The sequence below is a fragment of the Oryx dammah genome, unplaced genomic scaffold (assembly GCF_014754425.2).
Source record: "Oryx dammah isolate SB20612 unplaced genomic scaffold, SCBI_Odam_1.1 HiC_scaffold_11050, whole genome shotgun sequence".
Taxonomy (NCBI): Eukaryota; Metazoa; Chordata; class Mammalia; order Artiodactyla; family Bovidae; genus Oryx; species Oryx dammah.
This window is the reverse complement of record NW_024080444.1, coordinates 1,342,081-1,365,937: the sequence shown is the minus strand read 5'-3', so window position 1 is coordinate 1,365,937 and position 23,857 is coordinate 1,342,081. Positions and strand designations below refer to the sequence as shown.

Sequence of the window (23,857 nt, the reverse complement as noted above, 5' to 3'; positions counted from 1 at the left end):
ACTCAAACTCAGGACAAACTGGCCTGAAAGCCATCTTTAGTATAGCTCTATGCAAGGTCTTCTCACGCGTCTGGCCAGCTGTCCCTAAAGTCAGCACTAAGAAGATAATATTCCTCTTTTCCTTTCATCCTTCAGGTATCAACTTAGAAATCCTCTCCTCGAGGAGTCTTCTTGATTCCCTACTTGCTTTGGGTACCTAATGTACCCCTACAGTATAAATGAGCAGGACTCTGTGAGGCTTTTCCAGGACAGAGCCCTCCCCCACATCCTCTACTGCAGCTCCTCTCTGAAGCACTAGTTAATAGTATCTGATGCACATTTCCTGAGTTCTTTTACAGATGCTAAAACCACCACCAAATGCAAGAAATTAACTACTTGATGACCACAGGCACATAGTTCCTAGACCTAAGGATTGATAATGTTAGCCCCTTGTGACACTGCTCTATTCCCTCACCATCAATCAGAGAAATGTTCATGAGTTGATCACCTACCCTGAGAGACGCCCTCCCTCACCTTGTCTTTAAAAATGCTCTTCTGAAACCTATCAGGGAATTTGGGTGTTTTGAGCACTAGCTGCCCTGGACTCCTTGCTTGGCACTTGCTATAAAAGCTGCACTTTCCTTCACCACACCCTGGTGTCAGTAGATTGACTCAACTGCATGCGGGTGAGCAAACCCAAGTTTGGGTTGGCAACAATAACCCTCAATACCTCTTCTTCACAGCACCTCTTGTAACATCTGATCATTTCCACTAGACTGGGGCTTCAGGGAGGGCAGGGACCAGGTGCTTCTTGTTCATGATTAGAACCCCAGTGGGCAAGAGAATGTCTGGCACCTACCTCATAGGCATCCGAGATATTTGTGGGATTTTCCATAGTGCTTCGTTTCATATTTTCATAGTGCTTTTCTCCAGAATATCCTCTGTCCTGGGGATCAGAAAAGCAGGTGAACCTGGGGGCATGTTTTTTTGAAAATGCTGTAAATCCTCAAACAATACTGATCCTTTGATTTTAAAGGAGCTCAAATTTCTCTGTGGTATGTAAAAGCCAGTTATGTCAAACATATCACAAGACAATCACTTTTTAGCTCTCTTATAGTGGTCAGAGAGAAAGGAAGTTTGGTGTGCTAACACACATTCACAAAGGTAAATCTTTAGGATATAATGTCACGTTATTGTCAGCAGCAGTCATTGCCTTAAAGGACAATGCTTGGGAAAAGCATGGTCTTGCCTCTTTACCACTAACCAGGACCAGTTCCAGGATGTGTGGGATGCAGTTAAAAATGAAAATGTGGGTTCCCCAGTTCAAAAATATTAATAATCTCAAGACATTAACAACACAGCCTTAAATTAAGTTTAGGTTTCTAGTCAGATTCACAGGCTGTCCAGCCACAAAGTCAATCCTGTGATTGACATCTTCAGAATTCTTCCTAAGTTTTCAATTATTTCTTTTATTTCACCATACTCTCAAGATTGCATGAGGTAGATACTTACACAAACTAGACATTTATGCATCAAACAACGAAAGTTCTTGCTCTAAGTGAATAGCAGAAAGGGACTAACAGAAGGACCGGAAGAGGAAGAGAGAAAAAGGATGGAGAGGCGGAGCCAGAGATACCTGTACCACTCTGACCAATCCCCAAGGAGGGGTGGGCAATACAAAGGCAGAGGTCCAGACTATTATGCATGGTATAAACTACAAGGATATATTGTACAGCACAGGGAAGGTAGCCAATATTTTATAACAACTATAAATGGAGTATATAACCTTTAAAAATTGTGAATCACTGTATTGTATACTTGTAACTTAAATAATACTGTACATCAACCATACTTCAATCTTAAATATATTAAGAAAATAAAACTCAGCTGGACCTTTCTTTTTGACCTTTGGTAGGGAAAGATGGATTGAAGTAGAGTAAATGGTTTCAGATTGTGTAAACCCAAGGAAATAATTATCAGCCCAGCACCGAGGATTATAAATATTAATCTACTCTGTTTCTCAAGAAGCAAGACTATTGAAAGTCACAAATAGTCTCTCCCAGTAGTTGCACCATAACTTTTTCAGCCTATGATCTGATTGAACTTCAACCCCTAACAGCACTCTGCAGCCACCCTAGCACATGTTGTGGGTGTTTGAGGATCGGAGTAAACCTCTGCACAAACCTCTCTCTCCTCCAGCAAGACTATAAAAAGTAGGTCCTGAGCAGAGCCCAGTAGAGAATTCATCCTTTCCAGGACACTGCACTTTTAATTAAAAGCTCTAGTTGGCAGGAGAAGCCTTTAAGTACTTGAAAAAAAAAAAAAAAGAAATATTTCAAAACAAGATTCAGTCTCATTTGTGATGAGATTTACACAGACTCATAAAGTTTAACCAAAGAGCAGTCATTAATTAAACTTAAGTAATAAAAAAAAACCTCATGCGGTATTATCCAAGGTCTCTAAACACAGGCATTGGCCTAGAATCCAGTGTCCATAAGGGGGAGCAAAATCAACCATCAACTAAAGTGTTGCTTTCTCACCTACAGTATGATTTCAGTGAAGAAATATGAGACTCCTTTTTTCTTAGGATTTTTTTTTTCTGAGACTACTTTTTTAATTGCGAAGAGTTAATGTTAGATTGTAGGTTAAAAAATAATTAGGAATGGGGAAAAAACCACAAAGATTAAAACTCTAGTTTCACTGCTTCTTTGCTTTATGACTGTGGGTACATTACCTACCTCACCTCTCTAAGCCTCAGTTTTCTCAACAATAAAATGACTTAACAATTAAAACAGTATAACAGCAGAAAGTGAAGAAGAACTAAAAAGCCTCTTGATGAAAGTGAAAGAGGAGAGTGAAAAAGTTGGCTTAAAGCTCAACATTCAAAAAACGAAGATCATGACATCTGGTCCCATCACTTCATGGCAAATAGATGGGGAAACAGTGGAAATAGTGGCTGACTTTACTTTTCTGGGCTCCAAAATCACTGCAGATGGTGATCACAGCCATGAAATTAAAAGATGCTTACTCCTTGGAAGAAAAGTTATGACCAACCTAGATAGCATATTAAAAAGCAGAGACATTACTTTGCCAACAAAGGTCTGTCTAGTCAAGGCTATGGTTTTCCCAGTGGTCGTGTATGGATGGGAGAGTTGGACTATAAAGAAAGCTGAGTACCGAAGAATTGATACTTTTGAACTGTGGTGTTGGAGAAGACTCTTGAGAGTCCCTTGGACTGCAAGGAGATCCAACCAGTCCATTCTGAAGGAGATCAGTCCTGGGTGTTCATTGGAAGGACTGATGTTGAAGCTGAAACTCCAGTACTTTGGCCACCTGATGCAAAGAGCTGACTCATTTGAAAAGACCCTGATCCTGGGAAAGATTGAAGGTGGGAGGAGAAAGGGATGACAGAGGATGAGATGGTTGGATGACATCACTGGCTCGATGGACATGGGTTTGGGTAGACTCCGGGAATTGGTGATGGACAGGGAGGCTTGGCATGCTGCAGTTCATGGGGTTGCAGAGTTGGACACCACTGAGCGACTGAACTGAACTGAACAGTACGACCCAGGAGGGTCATGAGGATTACATAAGATCATTTTGTAAAACATTTAGTATGGTAGCTGGTACCTAATAATCACTGAACAAGAGCTATTGATTACTGACATTACTATGACTCTGAGGTTTCAACTCACAATTTCAAGGCTGATTAATGGTCCCAAAGGTAATACTTTTGTCATTGTTTACACAATCTGATTGTCTAGAACTCAGAAAAGTATCAATCAGTAGTAGACATTTAATAAATACTTATTGAACAAATGATTCACTCAAAATCAGTGTCTGTTTATAACACTAGATTTCAAGCTTCATTGAGTAGGATCAAGAATTAATCATCCATTTTTTCAAAACATATTTATTGGCACAGTAGGTAAGAATCCACCTGCCTATGCGGGAGGCACAATTTTGATCCCTGCTCTGGGAAGATTCCACATGTCATGGAGCAACAAAGCCCGTGGACCACAACTACTGAGCCTACACGCTGCAATTACGGAAGCCCACACGCCTAGAACCCGTGCTCCACCATAAGAGAAGACACCATGATGAGAAGTCTGCGCACCGCAGCAAAGAAGCTACCCAGCTCACAGCAACTAGCGAAAACCATACAAAGCAATGAAGACCCAGTGCAACCGAAAATAAATGTAAAAAAAATTTTTTTAATGCTTATTTCTTAGGCTTCTATTGTGTTCCAGGTATTATGCCCTCATAGGGTCTATTTCAGACAAAGCAGATGTTCAACAAAATTTTATTTTAAAAACGATCTCTTAATCCTGTTCCTAAAACTCAACTGCAACATAATGGTTGGTTCAATGGACCTATAAAAATCCCTATTGGGCTCTCTGACATGTAGCCCATTGTTTCCTGGAATTCCTTATTCCAGAGGAACCAAAAATCTGTGAAGAAGCCTATGAAACAATTAGTTTTCCCCTAGAAACCTGGTCCCTGAATTAAGCACTACTATGTCAAAAGTAAACAGATGCTCCTGAGGGCAGGGATTTTTTTTTCAGCTTTTAATTTTATTTGTCTCTATTTTAAAAATAAATGAATGAACAAAAATACACACATAAACAGAAGACTATATGTAATTAGGATCACTTTGGTTTATAACTTCAATCCCAAACTTCTCTGAACTTTAGTGATTTAAGAAAAGGGATCTTACTCTACAGAGCAAAGTGAATTTTTATAGTCATTATTCTCATCCTCACACATAGAGGGAACCACTCACTGAACATGATGAGATGCAAGGAAATCAACTTCTACTGTATCCTCAATTCTGCCTCCAGTGATCTGAGAGGCACTGCATCAAGTGTCAGAAGCAGAAACTTGACTCAGAACAAGCTCCCAATCACCCAGAATGCTTTCTGAATAGAGGAGGCATAAAGAAATTAATTTTGCAATGAATGTACTCCTTTAATAATAAACAGCCTGCCACAGAATTCAGCACATAGTACAGTCATCCCTTGGGCTTCCCTGGAGGCTCAGTGGTAAAGAATCTGCCTGCAATGTAGGAAATGCAGGTTTGATCCCTGGGTTGGGAAGATCTCCTGAGAAGGAAATGGCAACCCGCAGTATTCTTGCCTGGGAAAATCCCATGGACAGAGGAGCCTGGTGGGCTACAGTCCATGGCGCCACAAAAGAGTCGGATATGACTTAACAACTAAACATCAACAACAACACAGTCATCCCTCAGTATCCATGGGAGACTGATCCTAGGACTCCCATGGATACTGAAACCCACAGATTTTGGTATCTCAAGTTCCTCATATAAAATGGCATAGTATTTGCATAATAACCTAGGCACATCCTCCTGTATACTTCGAATCATCTCTAGATTATTCATTATACCAAGCACAATGTAAATGTTATGTAAATAGTATGTAAATAGTTGTCAGCATGCAATAAATTCAAGGTCTGCTTTTTGGAATTTTCTGCAATTTTTTTTCCAAATACTTTCTATCCATATTTTATTGAATCCATGGATGCAGGACCAAGGACTATGAAGAGCTGATTGTAAACACCTTATACTTATTCATTGATTGATTGGATAACAGTCATAATGGAGATTTTTTTTATCTAGGCTGTAGTCTAATCTTTAGTAGCTTTGAGTTATATCAAAGCCTGAAATCTCTGTTTCTTTTTTGTTCTTTTTTTTTTTTTTCCCAAAACAAACCACAGTTCTTTACAGTAACCACTTATACATTCTGGCAACTTAAATTAGAATTAGAATGTTAAAATATATGCCTGACTTAGAAGGCTTAGCTCCAGGCTGGACGTAGCAGAGTTATTAAGGCAGTTGCTGTCTGTGAGGCATTGGTGGGCTTTAACTTGTCAGACTCTTGGAACTCTTCAGTGAAAAATCTCACAGATAAGGTAAATCCCTCCATCTAACTGCAAGTGGGGAAAGACCATTTAACAGTCTTTTCAGATTCCTCAAATATTTTTTAATAAGCACACTAGGCATTTTTACATGGGATTTGCAAACTTATTTTTAAGAATTCCAAAAAATAACATCACTGGAATAACATCATAGGCAATAAAATGTGTCTGTGTCTTATTCTCTGATTTGCTTTAAGGTATTAGTAAAATGTCATCAGAATGAATCCAGGAGTGCCACATTGCCCTCTCAGCTTTAGTGTCTTGGTTTTATTCGTTTTCTCTGCCAAGTGGGTGCAAAATAAAAGGCAAACATGAAGTAGATTCCTTTTCAGTTTCAACCAGCAATTTGTGCCTCACTTTGGAATAGAAAAATAAAATATTTTTAAACACATGAATAGAGACCAGTTTTTCCATGTGTAGAGCATGCTCAGTGAGAGCCCTGCAAAGGAGAAAATTTCTAGAGGCTGTGCTTTTCATGTCTAGTGGAGTTATTTTAATTGCTTCCAGTACTGATTTAACAAATGGTTTCAAGCTCTCTGAAGAGCTAAGTGTGTTTGGGAGACAAATATACACACATACACAGAAGAAGAGAGGAAAGTTCCACAAAAGGCAGTGTAGTATGGTATAAGCAACATGGAATTCAAAATTCTGGATTTAAACCCATACTCTGACATTTCCTGGCCATGTGGCCTTGGGTAAGTCTCACATACTCTTGGAATGTATTTTCTGCTATAAAAAACAAACTTAGATACCAGGGCAAAATTATGCAGGGCATAATTTTTCAAAATGCAATTTGCTACACATTAGCAAGTCATAATGGGAGAAGGAAATGGCAACCCACTCCAGTGTTCTTGCTGGGAGAATCCCAGGGACGGGGGAGCCTGGTGGGCTGCCGTCTATGGGATCGCACAGAGTCGGACATGATTGAAGCGACTTAGCAGCAGCAGCAGCAAGTCATAAATTCCCTGGTGGCTCAGTGGTAAAGAATCTGCCTGCCAATGCAGGAGACACAGGTTCGATCCCTGGGTTGGGAAGATACCCTGGAGAAGGAAATGGCAACCCACTCCAGTATTCTTGCCTGAGAAATCCCATGGACAGAGGAGCCTGGTGGGCTACCATAGGGTCACAAAGAGTTGGATATGACTTAGCAATTGAGCATGCATGTATACAGAGAAGGTTATAACACCAATTTGAGTTACTATCGACATTTTAATCAAATGAAATGGTACAGGATAGAAAATATCAAGGGTGCATTTCATAGCATAAGGGTAAGCATTATTTCCTGAATGTTTCATTTTAATTTTACATATAAGTTTATAATTATGTTGTATATGTACACACACCTAATTAAAATGTATTTCTTGCTAAAGGTCACAGGCAAATGTTTAGAATTAACTCTTGTATGTATTTCACTGATCGAAAAGGGTGTGTATAGTGAAAATATCTAGCAGGCAGTAGATGGCCTCTTATTATAGGTGATTTCCTTTCCAGGGAGAAACTACCATATGCGGCCAAATCTGTTACAAAATCACCATTTGCGGTGGACTGAATGTTTGCGTCCACCCTGCTTCCCCACAAAATTCATTGTTAAAATCCTAAATGCCAGTGTGATGTTGTTAGGAGGTGGGGGCCTTTGGGAAGTAAGGAGATAATGAGAGCAACACCCTCATGAATGGAAAAGGAACCCCAGAAAGCTCACTGGCTCCCTTGCATCAGTGTGAGATATGACTGGAAAACGACAGACTGCAGCCTGAAAGAGGGCTCTCATCAAAACCCAACCGCACTGACCCCCTGATTAACATCCAGCCTTTAAAACGGTGAGAAATAAATTTCTGTCATTCAGAAGCCATTCAGTCCATGGTACTTTGTCCTAACAGCCTGAACTAAGAAACCATTTATTACGTACATGCCCAGTGTTCCTCATTGTCTTTCCCTTAAGCACAATTTGAAACTTTAGCTTTTTGTTAAAACTAGTTTCTATGAGACATGACTCAGCAAATTTTAAGAGACTACTTTAAGCCTATTTAGGAGGGGAGTTCACAGAATAAAGCTCCCTGCATTGAGAAAATAGCCAGCTGCCATTTACTGTGGACAATTATTAAGAGAAAATCATCTCTTCTTAGTTTTTCTTCACTAATTTTCTGGATGTTAGCTTTCCATCTTTGCAAAGAAAAGCAACATCCACAGCAGAAAGGATGATCCCTGAAATCCTTTTAGGAACCAGGCTCTGAAACTATCCCCTTTTTACAACTCTCTCGGGTGTGTACTATTTTTGCCTTTGCACTCATGAAAAAACTGAAGCTCTGAGTAAGTTGCCCAGTGTCGCTCAGCTAGTGCATAATGGAGCTTGGATTGGAACCCAGGTCAAACCCAAAGTGTGTTAGTCATTCAGTCGTGTCCCACTCTTTGTGACCCCATGGACTATATATAACCTGCCAAGCTTCTCATCCTTGGGATTCTCCAGGCAAGGATACAGGAGTGGGTTGTCATTTCCTTCTCCAGGGAATTTTCCAAGTCCAGGGATCAACCCAGGTCTCCTACATTGTATGAGATTCTTTACCATCTGAACCCAAAGACCGTGCCTTTCTTATCTACCACATAATGGCCATGACCACACATTCCCCAAAGCAATCGAGTATTCCCTTTCACTCCCAGATAAGATGGAGTGAAGCAGGAATTCCACTAGAACCCAGACTTATCTTTACACTGTTATTTGCACCAGCAGTGAAATCATTTGTTCTCTATCAGGGAAAATAACCCACAACTAATGTTATGAACTGCTATTGGGATTTCAGTTATCCCTAAACTCTGCTTTCCTAGGCTTCTCATCCTTTCTGCGGGTAAACCAGGAAATTCTCATGTTTACTCCCCAACTAAAGTATTAATATTAAATGAGATTCAAAGAATGGAAAAACCAAAGACCCTGCATATACACAGGCACATGAGATCTTCTCAAACTGCTACCCCCAGGGGAATAATGAAATTCAGGCATCCTCTCTCATTTGGCAAAGGCTAGAATGGACATCTTTTCTAGACAAAAGCCAGACCAAGCAATTCACAGAATGGAAATGCCTGTAAAATCCAGTGTCTGGAAAATAAAGAGTTCTTATCACTGAAATGTTTGGGGATGAAAGCTCCTGACTTAGCTCAAAATACCAGAAAATAAAACACAACTGGATTCTGAAACAACTCAGACTAAAGCACTGTCGTAAATCAATAAATGAATGAGGCTGGTCCCACATCTGAATCTAGGGAGGAAAACAATTTTGCCAGTAGGGTCAGGTCCATTTGATATCTTTTAAGAGGAAGTGGTTGAAGTTTATCTCCCTAATATTTCATTTGCACTTTTTTTTTTTTTTTGGTCATGAATGCTTTTGACTATAAGATTTCTTTCCTCCCCACTTCTATCAAAACTAACTCTCAAAGAAAGGATCTTTGTTAATTTGTTCCCAGTAAGGTAAAAAATTAATGGTATAACTTAATTACAAGCACTGAAATTGAAGCTGTGATCAAAAATCTCCCAAAAAACAAAAGCCCAGGACCAGATGGCTTCACAGGAGAATTCTATCAAGCATTTAGAGAAGAGCTAATGCCTATTCTTCGAAAACTCTTTCAAAAAATTGCAGGGGAAGGAACACTTCCAAATTCATTCTACAAGGCCACCATCACCCTGATACCAAAACCAGACAAAGACAACACAAAAAAAGAAAACTACAAGCCAATGTCACTGATGAATATAGATGCAAAAATCCTCAACAAAATTTTAGTAAATGAATCCAGCAACACATGAAAAAGCTCAAACACCGGGATCAAGTGGGGTTTATGCCAGGGATGCAAGGATTCTTCAATAGATGCAAATCAATCAGTGTGATATACCATATGAACAAATTGAAAGATAAAAACCATATGATAATCTCAATAGATGTAGAAAAAGCCTTTGACAAAATTCAGTACCCATTTATGATTAAAACTCTTCAAAAAATGGGCATAGAAGGAACCTACCTCAACATAGTAAAAACCATATATGATAAGCCTACAGCAAACATTATTCTCAATGGTGAGAAACTGAAAGCATTCCCCCTAAGATCAGGAACTAGACAAGGATGTCCACTTTCACCACTATTATTCAACATAGTTCTGGAAGTCCTAGCTACAGCAAGCAGAAAAGAAAAAGAAATAAAAGGAATCCAGATCAGAAAAGAAGAAGTAAAGCTCTCACTGTCTGCAGATGACATGATACTGTACTCAGAAAACCCTAAAGATAGTATCAGAAAATTACTAGAGCAAATCAGTGAATTCAGCAAAGTTGCAGGATACAAAATCAATACACAGAAATCACTTGCATTTCTATATATTAACAATGAAAAATCAGAAAGAGAAATTAAGGAATCAATCCCATTCACCATTGCAACAAAAAAATTAAATATCTAGGAATAAACTAACCTAAAGAGACAAAAGAACTGTACATAGAAAATTACAAGATACTGATGAAAGAAAAGATGACATAAACAGATGGAGATATATTCCATGTTCCTGGGTAGGAAGAACCAATATTGTGAAAATGACTATACTACAAAATGCAATCTACAGATTCAATGTGATCCCTATCAAATTACCAATGGCATTTTTCACAGAACTAGAACAAAAATTTCACAGTTCGCATGGAAACACAAAAGACCCCAAATAGCTAAAGCAGTCTTGAGAAAGAAGAATGGAGCTGGAGGAATCAACCTTCCCGACTTCAGATTATACTACAAAGCTAGTCATCAAGACAGTATGGTACTGGCACAAAAACAGAAATATAGACCAATGGAACAAGACAGAAAGCCCAGAAATAAACCCATGCACCTATTGGTACCTTATTTTTGACAAAGGAGTCAAGAATATACAATGGGGCAAAGACAGCCTCTTCAATAAATGGTGCTGCAAAACTGGACAGCTACATGTAATGAAATTAGAACACTTCATAACACCATACACAAAGATAAATTCAAAATGGATTAAAGACCTAAATGTAAGACCAGAAACTATAAACTCTTAGAGGAAAACATAGGCAGAACACTCAGTGACATAAATCAAAGCAAGATCCTCTATGACCCACCTCCTAGAGTAATGGAAATAGAAACAAAAGTAAACAAGTGGGACCTGATTAAACTTAAAAGCTTTTGCACAGCAAAGGAAACTATTAGCAAGGTGAAAAGACAACCCTCAGAATGAGAGAAAATAATAGCAAATGAAACAACTGACAAAGGAATAATTTCCCAAATATACAAGCAGCTCATACAACTCAATACCAGAAAAACAAACAACCCAATCAAAAAGCAGGAAAAAGACCTAAACAGACATTTCTCCAAAGAAAATACACAGATGGCTAACACATGAAAAGATGCTCAACATCACTCATCATTAGAGAAATGCAAGTCAAAACCACAATGAGATATCACCACACTGGTCAGAATGGCCATCCTCAAAAAGTCTACAAACAATAAATGCTGGAGAGGGTGGGGAGAAAAGGGAAAGCTCTTGCACTGTTGGTGGGAATGTAAATTGATACAGCCACTATGGAAGACAGTATGGAGATTCCTTAAAAAACTAGGAATAAAACCACCTTATGACCCACAATCCCACTCCTAGGCATATATCCTGAGGAAGCCAGGGTTGAAAAAGACACATGTATCCCATTGTTCATTGCAGCACTATTTACAATAGCTAAAACATGGAAGCAACCTAGATGCCCATCAATAGATGAATGGATAAGGAAGCTGTGGTACATGTACACAATGGAATATTACTCAGCCATAAAAAGGAACACATTTGAGTCAGTTCTGATGAGATTGATGAACCTAGAACCTATTATACAGAGTAAAGTGAGTCAGAAAGAGAAAGATAAATATTGTATTCTAATGCACATATACAGAATCTAGAAAACTGGTTCTGAAGAATTTATTTACAGGGCAGCAATGGAGAAGCAGACATAGAGAACAGATTTATGGACATGGGGAGAGGGGAGGAAAGGTTGAGATGTATGGAAAGAGTAACATGGAAACTTACATTACCATATGTAAAATAGCCAACAAGAATTTGCTGTATGGCTCAGGAAGCTCAAATAGGGGCTCTGTATCAACCTAGAGGGGTGGGAGGGGGAGGGAGAGGAGAGGGAGGTTCAAAAGGGAGGGGATATATGTATACCTATGGCTGATTCATGTTGAGGTTTGACAGAAAACAACAAAATTCTGTAAAGCAATTATCCTTCAATAAAAAAATTAATTAAAAAATTAATGGTATAACTCAATACACTATTCTAGGGACTTCTGAATTATAATCAGGGACAAATATAAAAATTTTTTAAATTGTTTCCTAATTTTTATAGAGAAGCTAGCTTTTCTTCATAATCCCTTTTATCACAGAGGCTAAATACGTCACAGGGCTAGGAAAGAGGAGACAATGAGAGGCAATATTCCAGCCTGTCAGAGAGGAGAGGCACTAAAATATCTATTCTTCCTAGATCAAGGAGTAGATGGACTATAGAGGGAAATGGAGGTAAGTCAAGAAGGTTACGCTCCAGATAATTTTTCCTCTTCCACCAACTACCCTAGAAACATCCAGAACACTGGGGCTGTTGGCCCATCTTACTCAGGCATTGTGTTGGGGAGGCCATAGTCAGAGAGATGAACCTTAGCCTTCAGCTATGCATAAAACAGTGTAGGAAAAAGTGGGGGCCTTGGCTGGGGTTATCAGTAGGAGGTTATGGACCAAGCCATAAAGAGACCATAAGTTATTATACCAGGCTGAACGACTATTGTGTTGGCCATGAGAAAGTACTAATACACCACACTTTTTTACCTGCAAAACAGTAATTTTATATGATTTTACCTGAAAGAATGAAATGGGGCCACTTAAACTAATTTTCTTTTCTTTTTCTGTACTTGAATATAGTGAGATTAAATGATTAACCCTGTTCCTTTGGTCCACTTCTCCCAACCTACTTTCCATTCTCTTCGCCCTGCTCCATAGACTGGAAAGCTGACCTGTGTGGGCTTGATCAACAGGCTCCTGGCCCCTGGCTTCCTTTTGGAAACACTGAGAGGAGACGAGAGGAGAATGAGCAGACAGTATTTACTCCCATCCCCCTTTCTGCAATGTCACTTAGCTATGTCGCTCCACTCCAGCTCACTGATCTTCTCAAGGTCACATTCTGGACAAACATCTCCCTCCCCTGTCCCTTCAGGCTTGGTGTCAGCTCTTCCTCCACTCTTATTAATCCTACATTACTGCACTATCCCCTTTAATTCCCTTGTATTCTTCCCAACTTTGTAAATTATCCTAATTTCAGTGTCATTTCTTGCTGAAACGTAAACTGATACAAAAGAAACTAAAATACTTTAAGCAGGGGCTCTGTATCGTGCACTGAGCCAGGCAGTTTACATGTACCATCTCATTCCATCTTCACAACAGCCTGAAGAGAGGTAGGTGTTATTATCCCCATTTCACATACGAACAAACTGAGGCTCAAAGAGTGTAAGCCACTTACCCAAGGATACAGAACTAGTGAATGAATCAAACTGGTCCTAAAGTCCATGCCCCTGCTCCTGGTATAGAATAAACTGTTGAGGCAGAGGTTGAAAATAACGGTGATCTTTGAACGGAATCTCAAAGATGGAATTTTCCTGGGTAGGCAATGGGAGAAAAAGAGGAGCATTCTAATATGGAGGAACAATGTGTACAAAGCCAGGAGAAAGTACCCTGCATCATAAACCAAGGGGGAAAAAAAACTGTGCCTTGGAATCCTCCAAGAGTCCTTACAGAGTCCTCTGTGTCTTTATCAAATAGTCAAATCTGAAAACAATCAGCCAATGCCCAGGGTCTGTTACAATGTGGTATAACTGGGCTTTGGGGTATGTTTGGCAGTGTGGTGAAATGAACCGGAGCTGGGTCAGATAGGGAAGGTAAGGACAGTGGACATGATCAGGGGATCAGCCACGGTTGTGGTTGCAAGCAACGGAAAGCAGCTCAGCTCACACAGCAGAAAAAGAATGCATTAGAAGGATACGAGGTAGCTCTAAGAAGAGGAAAAGTAAAGAACCACCGTAGAATGTCAGCCCCATCTGATAGATAAGGGACTTACCTACAAAATCCCTGGGACCTCAAAAAATATACAAAATATTCGTTGAGTGAATGAATGAATCAATCAGGGGAGTCAGGAACAAATACCACTGAGCGTCTGGAACAGAAACTAAAGGACAGTCTCTTCAGGTTAGGACCCACACATGAACGAACACCAGCATTATTAGGTTTTAGTCTGTGTTTTCAAGATTCAGTTTCTCATGAGAGATTGGTCTTCCATCACACCACATATCCCCTTTTCGGCTAAAAGAGCTGGTGCCTTAACTGGCAGTCCACAAGAGAGATGACAGGAGAGAGATAATTCTCTAAAGCAAAATAAGCTACCTATCACCAAAAAGAGGGAGACTGGATTCTGGGTTACAACTGCAAAGGCAGTCCTTACAGCCACCCATGCCTGCAACCAGTTTGTTGAGCAGTCTCAACAGTCTAGCACTATTCATAGGAAAGAGATTAATTTCTTTCATTGTAACACCCCCGATTGTGTTGTGCCTCCTTTTCCACCAAGTTGTACGTCCCTTGGTGACATCTGGGACAGATTCTACGACTTCCCGGTCACTTTCAGTTATCAGAACAACTTCAGGATTCAAAACTTAGTATATTCTCAAACTTACACCAATTAGATTGAATTTTAAAAATGTTACATATGGTGCCCACTGTGATGAATGGAAAGGACTCAGAGATGGCTAAGTCATGATTATTACCCTCAGGGTAACTCAGGGTAGGAGAAGGCAATGGCAACCCACTCCAGTACTCTTGCCTGGGAAATTGCATGGACAGAGGAGCCTGGTAGGCTGCAGTCCATGGGGTCGCTAAGAGTCGGGCACTACTGAGTGACTTCACTTTCACTTTTCACTTTCATGCATTGGAGAAGGAAATGGCAACCCGCTCCAGTGTTCTTGCCTGGAGAATCCCAGGGGCAGGGAGCCTGGTTGGCTGCCATCTATGGGGTCACACAGAGTCGGACACGACTGAAGTGACTTAGCAGCAACTCAGGGTAACACTGAGGAAGACAGACAAGGAAACTGAGAAAAACTCAGCCACAGAAGGCATGTTCAAGACGCAGAGCTTGGGTAGACAATGGGATAATTAGCTCCTGAGAAGGGGGACAGCAAGTAAGAAGGGACTGAGCTGAATGAATGGAGCTTCAGCCAGGCATTCACAGAGAAGGACGTCTCAGGTGGGGTTGGTCAGGAGGACAAAATTGCTCTGAGCATTAAATTCCAATAACTCTTTACATGAATCCTCAAAATTGCTTAGGAAAATAGAGGAGCAATGTCTCAAAAGCCATTTTGAGAGGGGACAAAAAGAGTCCTCAGAGATTATTCCTTTCATAAACTCCCTAAAGAGCCTGGAGAAGTAAAACTCAAAGAAGGTACTTCAACAGGGAAAGAGGCGAAAGCAATTTAAGAGCTTTGTTGTCAGGCAACCTCACTGGATTCAGGAAAAGACATGGGAGGCTTCTCTCTGTCTCCTTCCCTCCCTCCCTCTCTATTTCACATTAGTCACTCATTTTAATTTTGCTTTCAGGAAATGCAGAACCACAATTGAGGTAGAAGACGTAAATAAAAGTGCTCTCTGGTAAGGGCCAGAAAGGCATTTGTTCAAGCTTGTTTCAAAATATAACAAGCATAGGGCCCATGTGACTCCATGACTAACTCAAGAGTGAAGATACACTTCTGTTCTTTTTCAGATCCATTTCCAATTATCTGGAGACCAAGATGCTCAAGGTAATCGGAAAGAATGTATACAAACAGCGTTAAAATTTCTTTCCTGTCTGACCAGTGGGTCATAGCTAAGATTGTTGATGAGATAGAAGTGAATTTCTAGATTATATATTTCCTTGGTAACAACTCTCATTAATTAAGATTTATTGGCAATTCTTACATCATCTGCTAGATATAAAAACTAAAGAACTTTATTAGCCCTAAAGACTACCAGTGTCCTATTTAGTTTTATGTGACAAAAAGATGATTAAGAATAATTTTTCTGTATTAGAATCTCCATTTATCACATGCTCTTTAATGGGGTGCTGTTGTGCGTTTGAGCTGTTTACTATCTGTCTTTTCCCATGAGAATGGGGTCTCGTGGGAAAGGGTCTCCTCTTCTCTTACTTCATTTCCTGCACTAAGAACAGTACCTGATTGTGGTAGAAGCTCAATTGTTGCTGCTCGGTTGCTAAGTGGTATCTGACACTTTGTGACCTCATAGATTATAGCACGCCAGGATCCCCAATCCTTCACTATCTCCCAGTGTCTGCCCAAATTCATGTGTATCGAGTCATTGATGCTACATAACCATCTCATCCTCTCCCATCCCCTTCTCCTTTTGCATTCAATCTTTCCCAGCATCAGGGTCTTCAGTCAGTTCAGTTCAGTTCAGTCACATCCTACTCTTTGCGACTCCATGAATCACAGCACACCAGGCCTCCCTGTCCATCAACATCTCCCGGAGTTCACTCAAACTCACATCCATCGAGTCAGTGATGCCATCCAGCCATCTCATCCTCTGTCATCCCCTTCTTCTCCTGCCCTCATTCCCTCTCAGCATCAGAGTCTTTTCCAATGAGTCAACTCTTCGCATGAGGTGGCCAAAGTACAGGAGTTTCAGCTTTAGCATCATTCCTTCCAAAGAACACTCAGGGCTGATCTCCTTTAGAATGGACTGGTTGGATCTCCTTGCAGTCCAAGGGACTCTCAAGAGTCTTCTCCAACACCACAGTTTAAAAGCATCAATTCTTCGGCGCTCAGCTTTATTTATAGTCCAACTCTCACATCCATACATGACCACTGGAAAAACCATAGCCTTGACTAGACGGACCTTTGTTGGCAAAGTAATGTCTCTGCTTTTCAATATGCTATCTAGGTTGGTCATAACTTTTCTTCCAAGGAGTAAGCGTCTTTTAAATTCATGGCTGCAGTCACCATCTGCAGTGATTTTCGAGCCCAAAAAATAAAGTCTGACACTGTTTCCACTGTTTCCCCATCTATTTCCCATGAAGTGATGGGACCAGATGCCATGATCTTCGTTTTCTGAATGTTGAGCTTTAAGCCAACTTTTTCACTCTCCTCTTTCACTTTCATCAAGAGGCTCTTTAGTTCTTCCTCACTTTTTGCCATAAGGGTGGTGTCATCTGCATATCTGAGGTTATTGATATTTCTCCTGGCAATCTTGATTCCAGCTTGTGCTTCTTCCAGCACAGCATTTCTCATGATGTAATCTGCACATAAGTTAAATAAGCAGGATGACAATATACAGCCTTGACATACTCCTTTTCCTATTTGGAATCAGTCTGTTGTTCCATGTCCAGTTCTAACTGTTGCTTCCTGCCCTGCATACAGGTTTCTCAAGAGGCAGGTCAGGTGGTCTGGTATTCCCATCTCTTTCAGACTTTTCCACAGTTTATTGTGATCCACACAGTCAAAGGCTTTGGCATAGTCAATAAAGCAGAAATAGATGTTTTTCTGGAACTCTCTTGCTTTTTTGTTGATCCAGTGGATGTTGGCATTTGATTTCTGGTTCCTCTGCCTTTTCTAAAACCAGAACATCTGGAAGTTCACAGTTCACATATTGCTAAAGCCTGGCTTGGAGAATTTTGAGCATTACTTTACTAGCATGTGAAACGAGTGCAATTGTGCTGTAGTTTGAGCATTCTTTTGCATTGCCTTTCTTTGGGATTGGAATGAAAACTGACCTTTTCCAGTCTTGTGGACACTGCTGAGTTTTCCAAATTTGCTGGCAAATTGAGTGCAGCACTTTCACAGCATTATCTTTCAGGATTTGAAATAGCTCAACTGGAATTCCATCACCTCCACTAGCTTTGTTTGTAGTGATGCTTTCTAAGGCCCACTTGACTTCACATTCCAGGATGTCTGGCTCTAGGTGACTGATCACACCACCGTGATTATCTGGGTCATGAAGATCTTTTTTGTACAGTTCTTCTGTGTATTCTTGCCACCTCTTCTTAATATCTTCTGCTTCTGTTAGGTCCATACCATTTCTGTCCTTTATTGTGCCCATCTTTGCATGAAATGTCCCCTTGGTATCTCTGATTTTCTTAAAGAGATCTCCAGTCTTTCCCATTCTGTTGTTTTCCTCTATTTCTTTGCATCGATCACTGAGGAAGGCTTTCTTATCTCTCCTTGTTATTCTTTGGAACTCTGCATTCAGATGCTTATATCTTTCCTTTTCTCCTTTGCTTTTCGCTTCTCTTCTTTTCACAGCTATTTGTAAGGCCTCCCCAGACAGCCATTTTTGCTTTTTTGCATTTCTTTTCCATGGGGATGGTCTTGATCCCTGTCTCCTGTACAATGTCACGAACCTCAGTCCATAGTTCATCAGGTACTTTATCTATCAGATCTAGTCCCTTAAATCTATTTATCACTTCCACTGTATAATCATAAGGGATTTGACTTAGGTCATACCTGAATGGTCTAGTGGTTTCCCCTACTTTCTTCAATTTAAGTCTGAATTTGGCAATAAGGAGTTCATGATCTGAGCCACAGTCAGCTCCTGGTCTTGTTTTTGTTGACTGTATAGAGCTTCTCCATCTTTGGCTGCAAAGAATAGAATCAATCTGATTTCGGTATTTAGGCAAAAGAACAATGAGAGCAGAAATATAAGTTGGGCTATGAAGTCAGAAACCTGTTTCAATCTTACTTCCACCATTAACTATTTGTGTAAACCTGTATGAACAAGTCACCTAACATCTGGGTGCCTCAGCTTTCTCATCTTTATTATGAGATAAAATACTTCACTGGATAATTATCATTATCTGAAATTGTGATCATGAAAAAGCCTGGCACAAATGTAGGAGATCAATAAACACTAGTGGAATTAAAACCTTAAGCAGTACTAAAATTATTATTACCTATATATAGCCCAAGGATGCATAGGCTAACAATTTGAAAGACTAAACCTTTAGTTAATATGAAGTGATTGGAATACAAAGTGATTGGAACTTTGGTGTGTTAGGGAATCTGGTTAAAAGGCAGATCCCTAAGCTCTACCCAAAGGTGTGGATTCATTAGGACTAGCATGGAGGCTGGATATCTGCATTTCTAACACACTCGTTGGGTCTATGGATCACACATGGACAAAAATGATCCCAAGGGCAAAAGCATAATTTAATCTGAAAAATTAGATTAATAGGTTGATAGCTCTATAGTCAACTTCCACCATAAAATAAGGACCAGAGGGTAGGAGGCAGATGGAAAGTGAGCAGGAAAGTTTCCAGCCAGCCCCCCTGCAACTGACTAGAGATATAGGATTCTGGCTGAATGACAGGATAATTCAAAGAATGAAGACATCTGTTCTGCTGGGGCTGTAACTGACCCCAAACATTTCCAAGTGTTTTGATGTTAGAAAAGGCCAAACTGTATTTTTCTCTCCCTCTGTGCTACTTCTACCACAGACAAGCCTTAAAGCCATGTTTATTTCAAAACAAATATAATCCATATGCTTGTCTTGTTTAGACTTGAGTCAAAACTATTTGGGGTGTCAATTTATAAGCAAGAGAAACTCTTTATCATGAAAGCCACAAAGATGAACTAACCTACCTTTGGTAAGTATATTTTAACAATAAATATTCAGAATTGAAGACAGGAGGCCTAAAATGGGGGAAATAGGAAAAAGAAGGCTGCAATTCAAAATCAGTTAAGAAGCATTTTTCTGCTGCTGCTTAATGTTTAGTTCAGTTCAAAGCCAGCATTCCCAAGTGCTTTGAACTCTTAATTTACTGCTTTCGTGGATCCATCCTTTCACTGGGGGCATAGAGAAAAGGCACATTTTAACCAAGGGTGAAGTAATTTTGATAGTTCATTGTGATACTTGGCTTACTTTAAGCTATTTTTTAAAAGGTCAACTTTTTCATGCAAGAAATTGGCATTTAATCACAAACAAGCTACAGTGCTATTTATGTTTATTTCTTGAGAATGAGCCAAGTGCATTAGAAAGTAGGACAGCTTTCCTGTCTTGTCGGCCCAAATTTAGTCACTGCTTTTATATAGCCCTTTTCACAACCAAAGCCCACTTGCTAAGAACTTGATAGACCAAAGACAACCAAACTATTTTTGTCACCAGGGACAGAATGGTTATCTATCCATTGCCCAGTGTGGTCCTATACCCTCCATGAGGGTAGAAGCAGAAGAGATAGCAGTGAGAATCTACCAAATCCTGGACTAGAGAAAACCTGGCCCCTGCTACACTGTCCAGGCTAACTTGAGGAGGCAGGGCGATGTAGTCAGGATAGAAAAGGTTTGCAGGACTGAAGTGCTGGGTTGAAATCTTGACTCTGCTCTTGTCTCCAGTGAAGGTCTTAATCTCCTCAAGTCTTATCTATAATAAGGTGTAACAATGCCTTGCAGAGCTATTCTAAGTGGTAAAACAGATAACATATGTAGAACGTAGAGTAGTGGCAACCAGTTCAGTTCAGTTCAGTCGCTCAGTCACGTCCGACTCTGTGGCCCCATGAACCGCAGCACTCCAGGCCTCCCTGTCCATCACCAGCTCCCGGAGTTCACCCAAACCCATGTCCATGGAGTCGGTGATGCCATCCAACCATCCCATCCTCTGTCATCCCCTTCTCCTCCTGCCCTCAATCTTTCAAAGCATCAGAGTCTTTTCAAATGAGTCAGCTCTTTGCAACAAGTGGCCAAAGTATTGGAGTTTCAGCTTCAACATCAGTCCCTCCAATGAACACCCAGCACTGATCTCCTTTAGAATGGACTGGTTGGCTCTCCTTGCAGTCCAAGGGACTCTCAAGAGTCTTCTCCAACACCACAGTTCAAAAGCATCAATTCTTTGGCGCTCAGCTTTCTTTGTAGTCCAACCCTCACATCCATACATGACCACTGGAAAAATCATAGCCTTGACTAGACGGATGTTTGTTGGCAAAGTAATGTTTCTGCTTTTGAATATGCTGTCTAGGTTGGTCATAACTTTTCTTCCAAGGAGTAGCGTCTTTTAATTCCATGGATGCAATCACCATCTGCAGTGATTTTGGAGCCCAGAAAAACAAAATCAGCCACTATTTCCACTGTTTCCCCATCTATTTGCCATGAAGCGATGGGACCAGATGCCATGATCTTAGTTTTCTGAAAGTTGTGGCATTACAAAAAGGATATTGAAAGGAGATATATACCCAGGTGCAAATAAAAAGGAAATATACTATCTGTCAGTTCAGTTCAGTTGCTCAGTCGTGTCCGACTCTTTGCCACCCCATGTATTCCAGCACGCCAGGCCTCCCTGTCCATCACCAGCTCCCAGAGTTTACTCAAACTCATGTCCATTGAGTCAGTGATTCCATTCAACCATCTCATCCTCTGTCATCCCCTTCTCCTCCCACCTTCAATCTTTCCCAGCATCAGGGTCTTTTCAAATGTCAGCTCTTCTCATCAGATAGCCAAAGTATTGGAGTTTTAGCTTCAACACCCATCCTTCCAATGAATATTCAGGACTGATTTCCTTTAGGATGGACTAGTTGGATCTCCTTGCAGTCCAAGGGACTCTGCATATAAGTTAAATAAGCAGGGTAACAGTATACAGCCTTGATGTACTCCTTTCCCTATTTGGAACCAGTCTATTGTTCCATGTCCAGTTTTAACTGTTGCTTCCGGACCTGCTTACAGATTTCTCAAGAGGCAGGTCAGGTGGTCTGGTATTCCCATCTCTTTCAGAATTTTCCAGTTTGTTTTGATCCACACAGTCAAAGGCTTTGGTATAGTCAATAAAGCAGAAATAGATGTTTTTCTGGAACTCTCTTGCTTTTTCCATGATCCAGCAGATGTTAGCAATTTGATCTCTAGTTCCTCTGCCTTTTCTAAATCCAGCCTGAACATCTGGAAGTTCACGGTTCACATATTGCTGAAGCCCAGCTTGGAGAATTTTGAGCGTTACTTCACTAGTGTGTGAGAAGAATGCAATTGTGAAGTAGTTTGAACATTCTTTTGCATTGCCTTTCTTAGGGACTAGAATGAAAACTGACCTTTTCCAGGCCTGTGGCCACTGCTGAATTTTCCAAATTTGCTGGCATATTGAGTGCAGCACTTTCACAGAATCATCTTTCAGGATTTGAAATAGCTCAACTGGAATTCCATCACTTCCACTAGCTTTGTTCATAGTGATGCTTTCTAAGGCCCACTTGACTTCACATTCCAGGATGTCTGGCTCTAGGTGAGTGATCACACCATCATGGTTATCTGGGTCATGAAGATCTTTTTTGTACAGTTCTTCTGTGTTTTCTTGCCACCTCTTCTTAATATCTTCTGCTTCTGTTAGGTCCAGACCATTTCTGTCCTTTATTGAGCCCATCTTTGCATGAAATGTCCCCTTGGTATTTCTAATTTTCTTAAAGAGATCTCTAGTCTTTCCCATTCTATTGTTTTCCTCCATTTCTTTGCACTGATCACTGAGGAAGGCTTTCTTATGTCTCCTTGCTATTCTTTGGAACTCTGCATTCAAACTGGTATATCTTTTATTTTCTCCTTTGCTTTTTGCTTCTCTTCTTTTCACAGCTATTTGTAGAGAATTTTAAAGCAATAATAAAAGTGGACTTGTTTTTCATTATTACAACTCACAGACAATCCTAGACAAACCAGTAATCGGCTTCTTCTCACCCAGGCAGGCAACTCCCACTGAACTGCTCCCCAACCTTGATACACAACTGGCTTAGTGGCTGGTGTGTAGTAGAACCTCAGGAAATGCTATTCTCTGGTTGGTGGAAATTGGCCAGATATGTGTTAAAACATATATAAGTTAAGAAAACTGCCTCTTACTCACAGACCTAGATAAAGAACTTACGGTTTCCAAGGGGAAGGGATAGTTAAGGAATTTGAGAAAGTTATATTCACACTGTTATATTAAAAATGGATAACCAACAAGGACCTATTGTACAGCACATGGAACTCTTCTTAATGTTAAATTCCAGCCTGGATACGAGGGAGGTTTAGGGGGAAATGGATGCATGTATATGTATGGCTGATCCCCTTTGCTATTCGCCTGAAACTACCACAACACTGTTAATGGGCTATACCCACTTAAAATTTGGGGGAAAAAAAAGAAAAGAACCTCTTGAGCAAAATCTTACTGTAGCTCCACTGAGCATCAGTTAAAGACAGTGAAAAATGATATATAGAGGATTTTACAAAAGTGATTTCTGTAATCCAAGTGTCAACTGCCTTGACACACTGTTTCTACTTTTACCCTATACTTCATCTCCTTTAAAATAAAGACTTCCATCCACAAACATCAGGATGCAATATGGACTTCATGATTTCTCATGGGAGACAGATTGCCTATATCACCCACAAAGTATTTTCCACCAAAATCTCCATGACACATCTCCATTTCTCCAAAACATATCCTTCTATATCCATAGGGCCACCTCTCTCTCTCTGCCTTTCCCCACATAGACTTTGTGTCTTCTCCAGCTACAGTACCTGGCTGTGGCTCTTTCCTCTGGGTCTCCTTGCATCTCTCTCCTGTTTCAGCTAAGGCAGTTTAGATCCATCACACCTTCATATAAGAAATGACCAGCAAACATCAGATCCTTCAGTCACCCTGTGTTAAACTGAGTTCACAGTATATAACAAAAGTAACAGTAACAAAACCTTACATTTTTATTGTTCACAAAACTTTTTTGTGGAAATTTTTACATCCTGCCTTTGTGCTCATTAACATACAGAACTAGCCTATCCAATAAAAAGTCACACCATTAACTTTACAATAAATCACCTAGTTGGGTCTTAATAAAATTATTTCAAAACATTCAGTAAGAAAGCCTCATAAGGATTAAGAATCATACTGATATTTACTCAGTGCTCTG

The 23,857-nt window shown here is 40.2% G+C and overlaps 1 long non-coding RNA gene across 1 annotated transcript; it reads right to left on the bottom strand.

Moving 5' to 3' along the window:
• Positions 1-9,624: 9,624 nt before the first annotated feature.
• On the bottom strand, positions 9,625-20,885 carry LOC120860205. The gene is made up of 3 exons (XR_005720265.1): positions 20,871-20,885; positions 16,421-16,423; positions 9,625-9,708 (listed from the first exon to the last, which is right to left on the bottom strand). It is a non-coding gene; the product is annotated as an uncharacterized LOC120860205 (long non-coding RNA).
• Between the last annotated feature and the right edge of the window lie 2,972 nt (positions 20,886-23,857).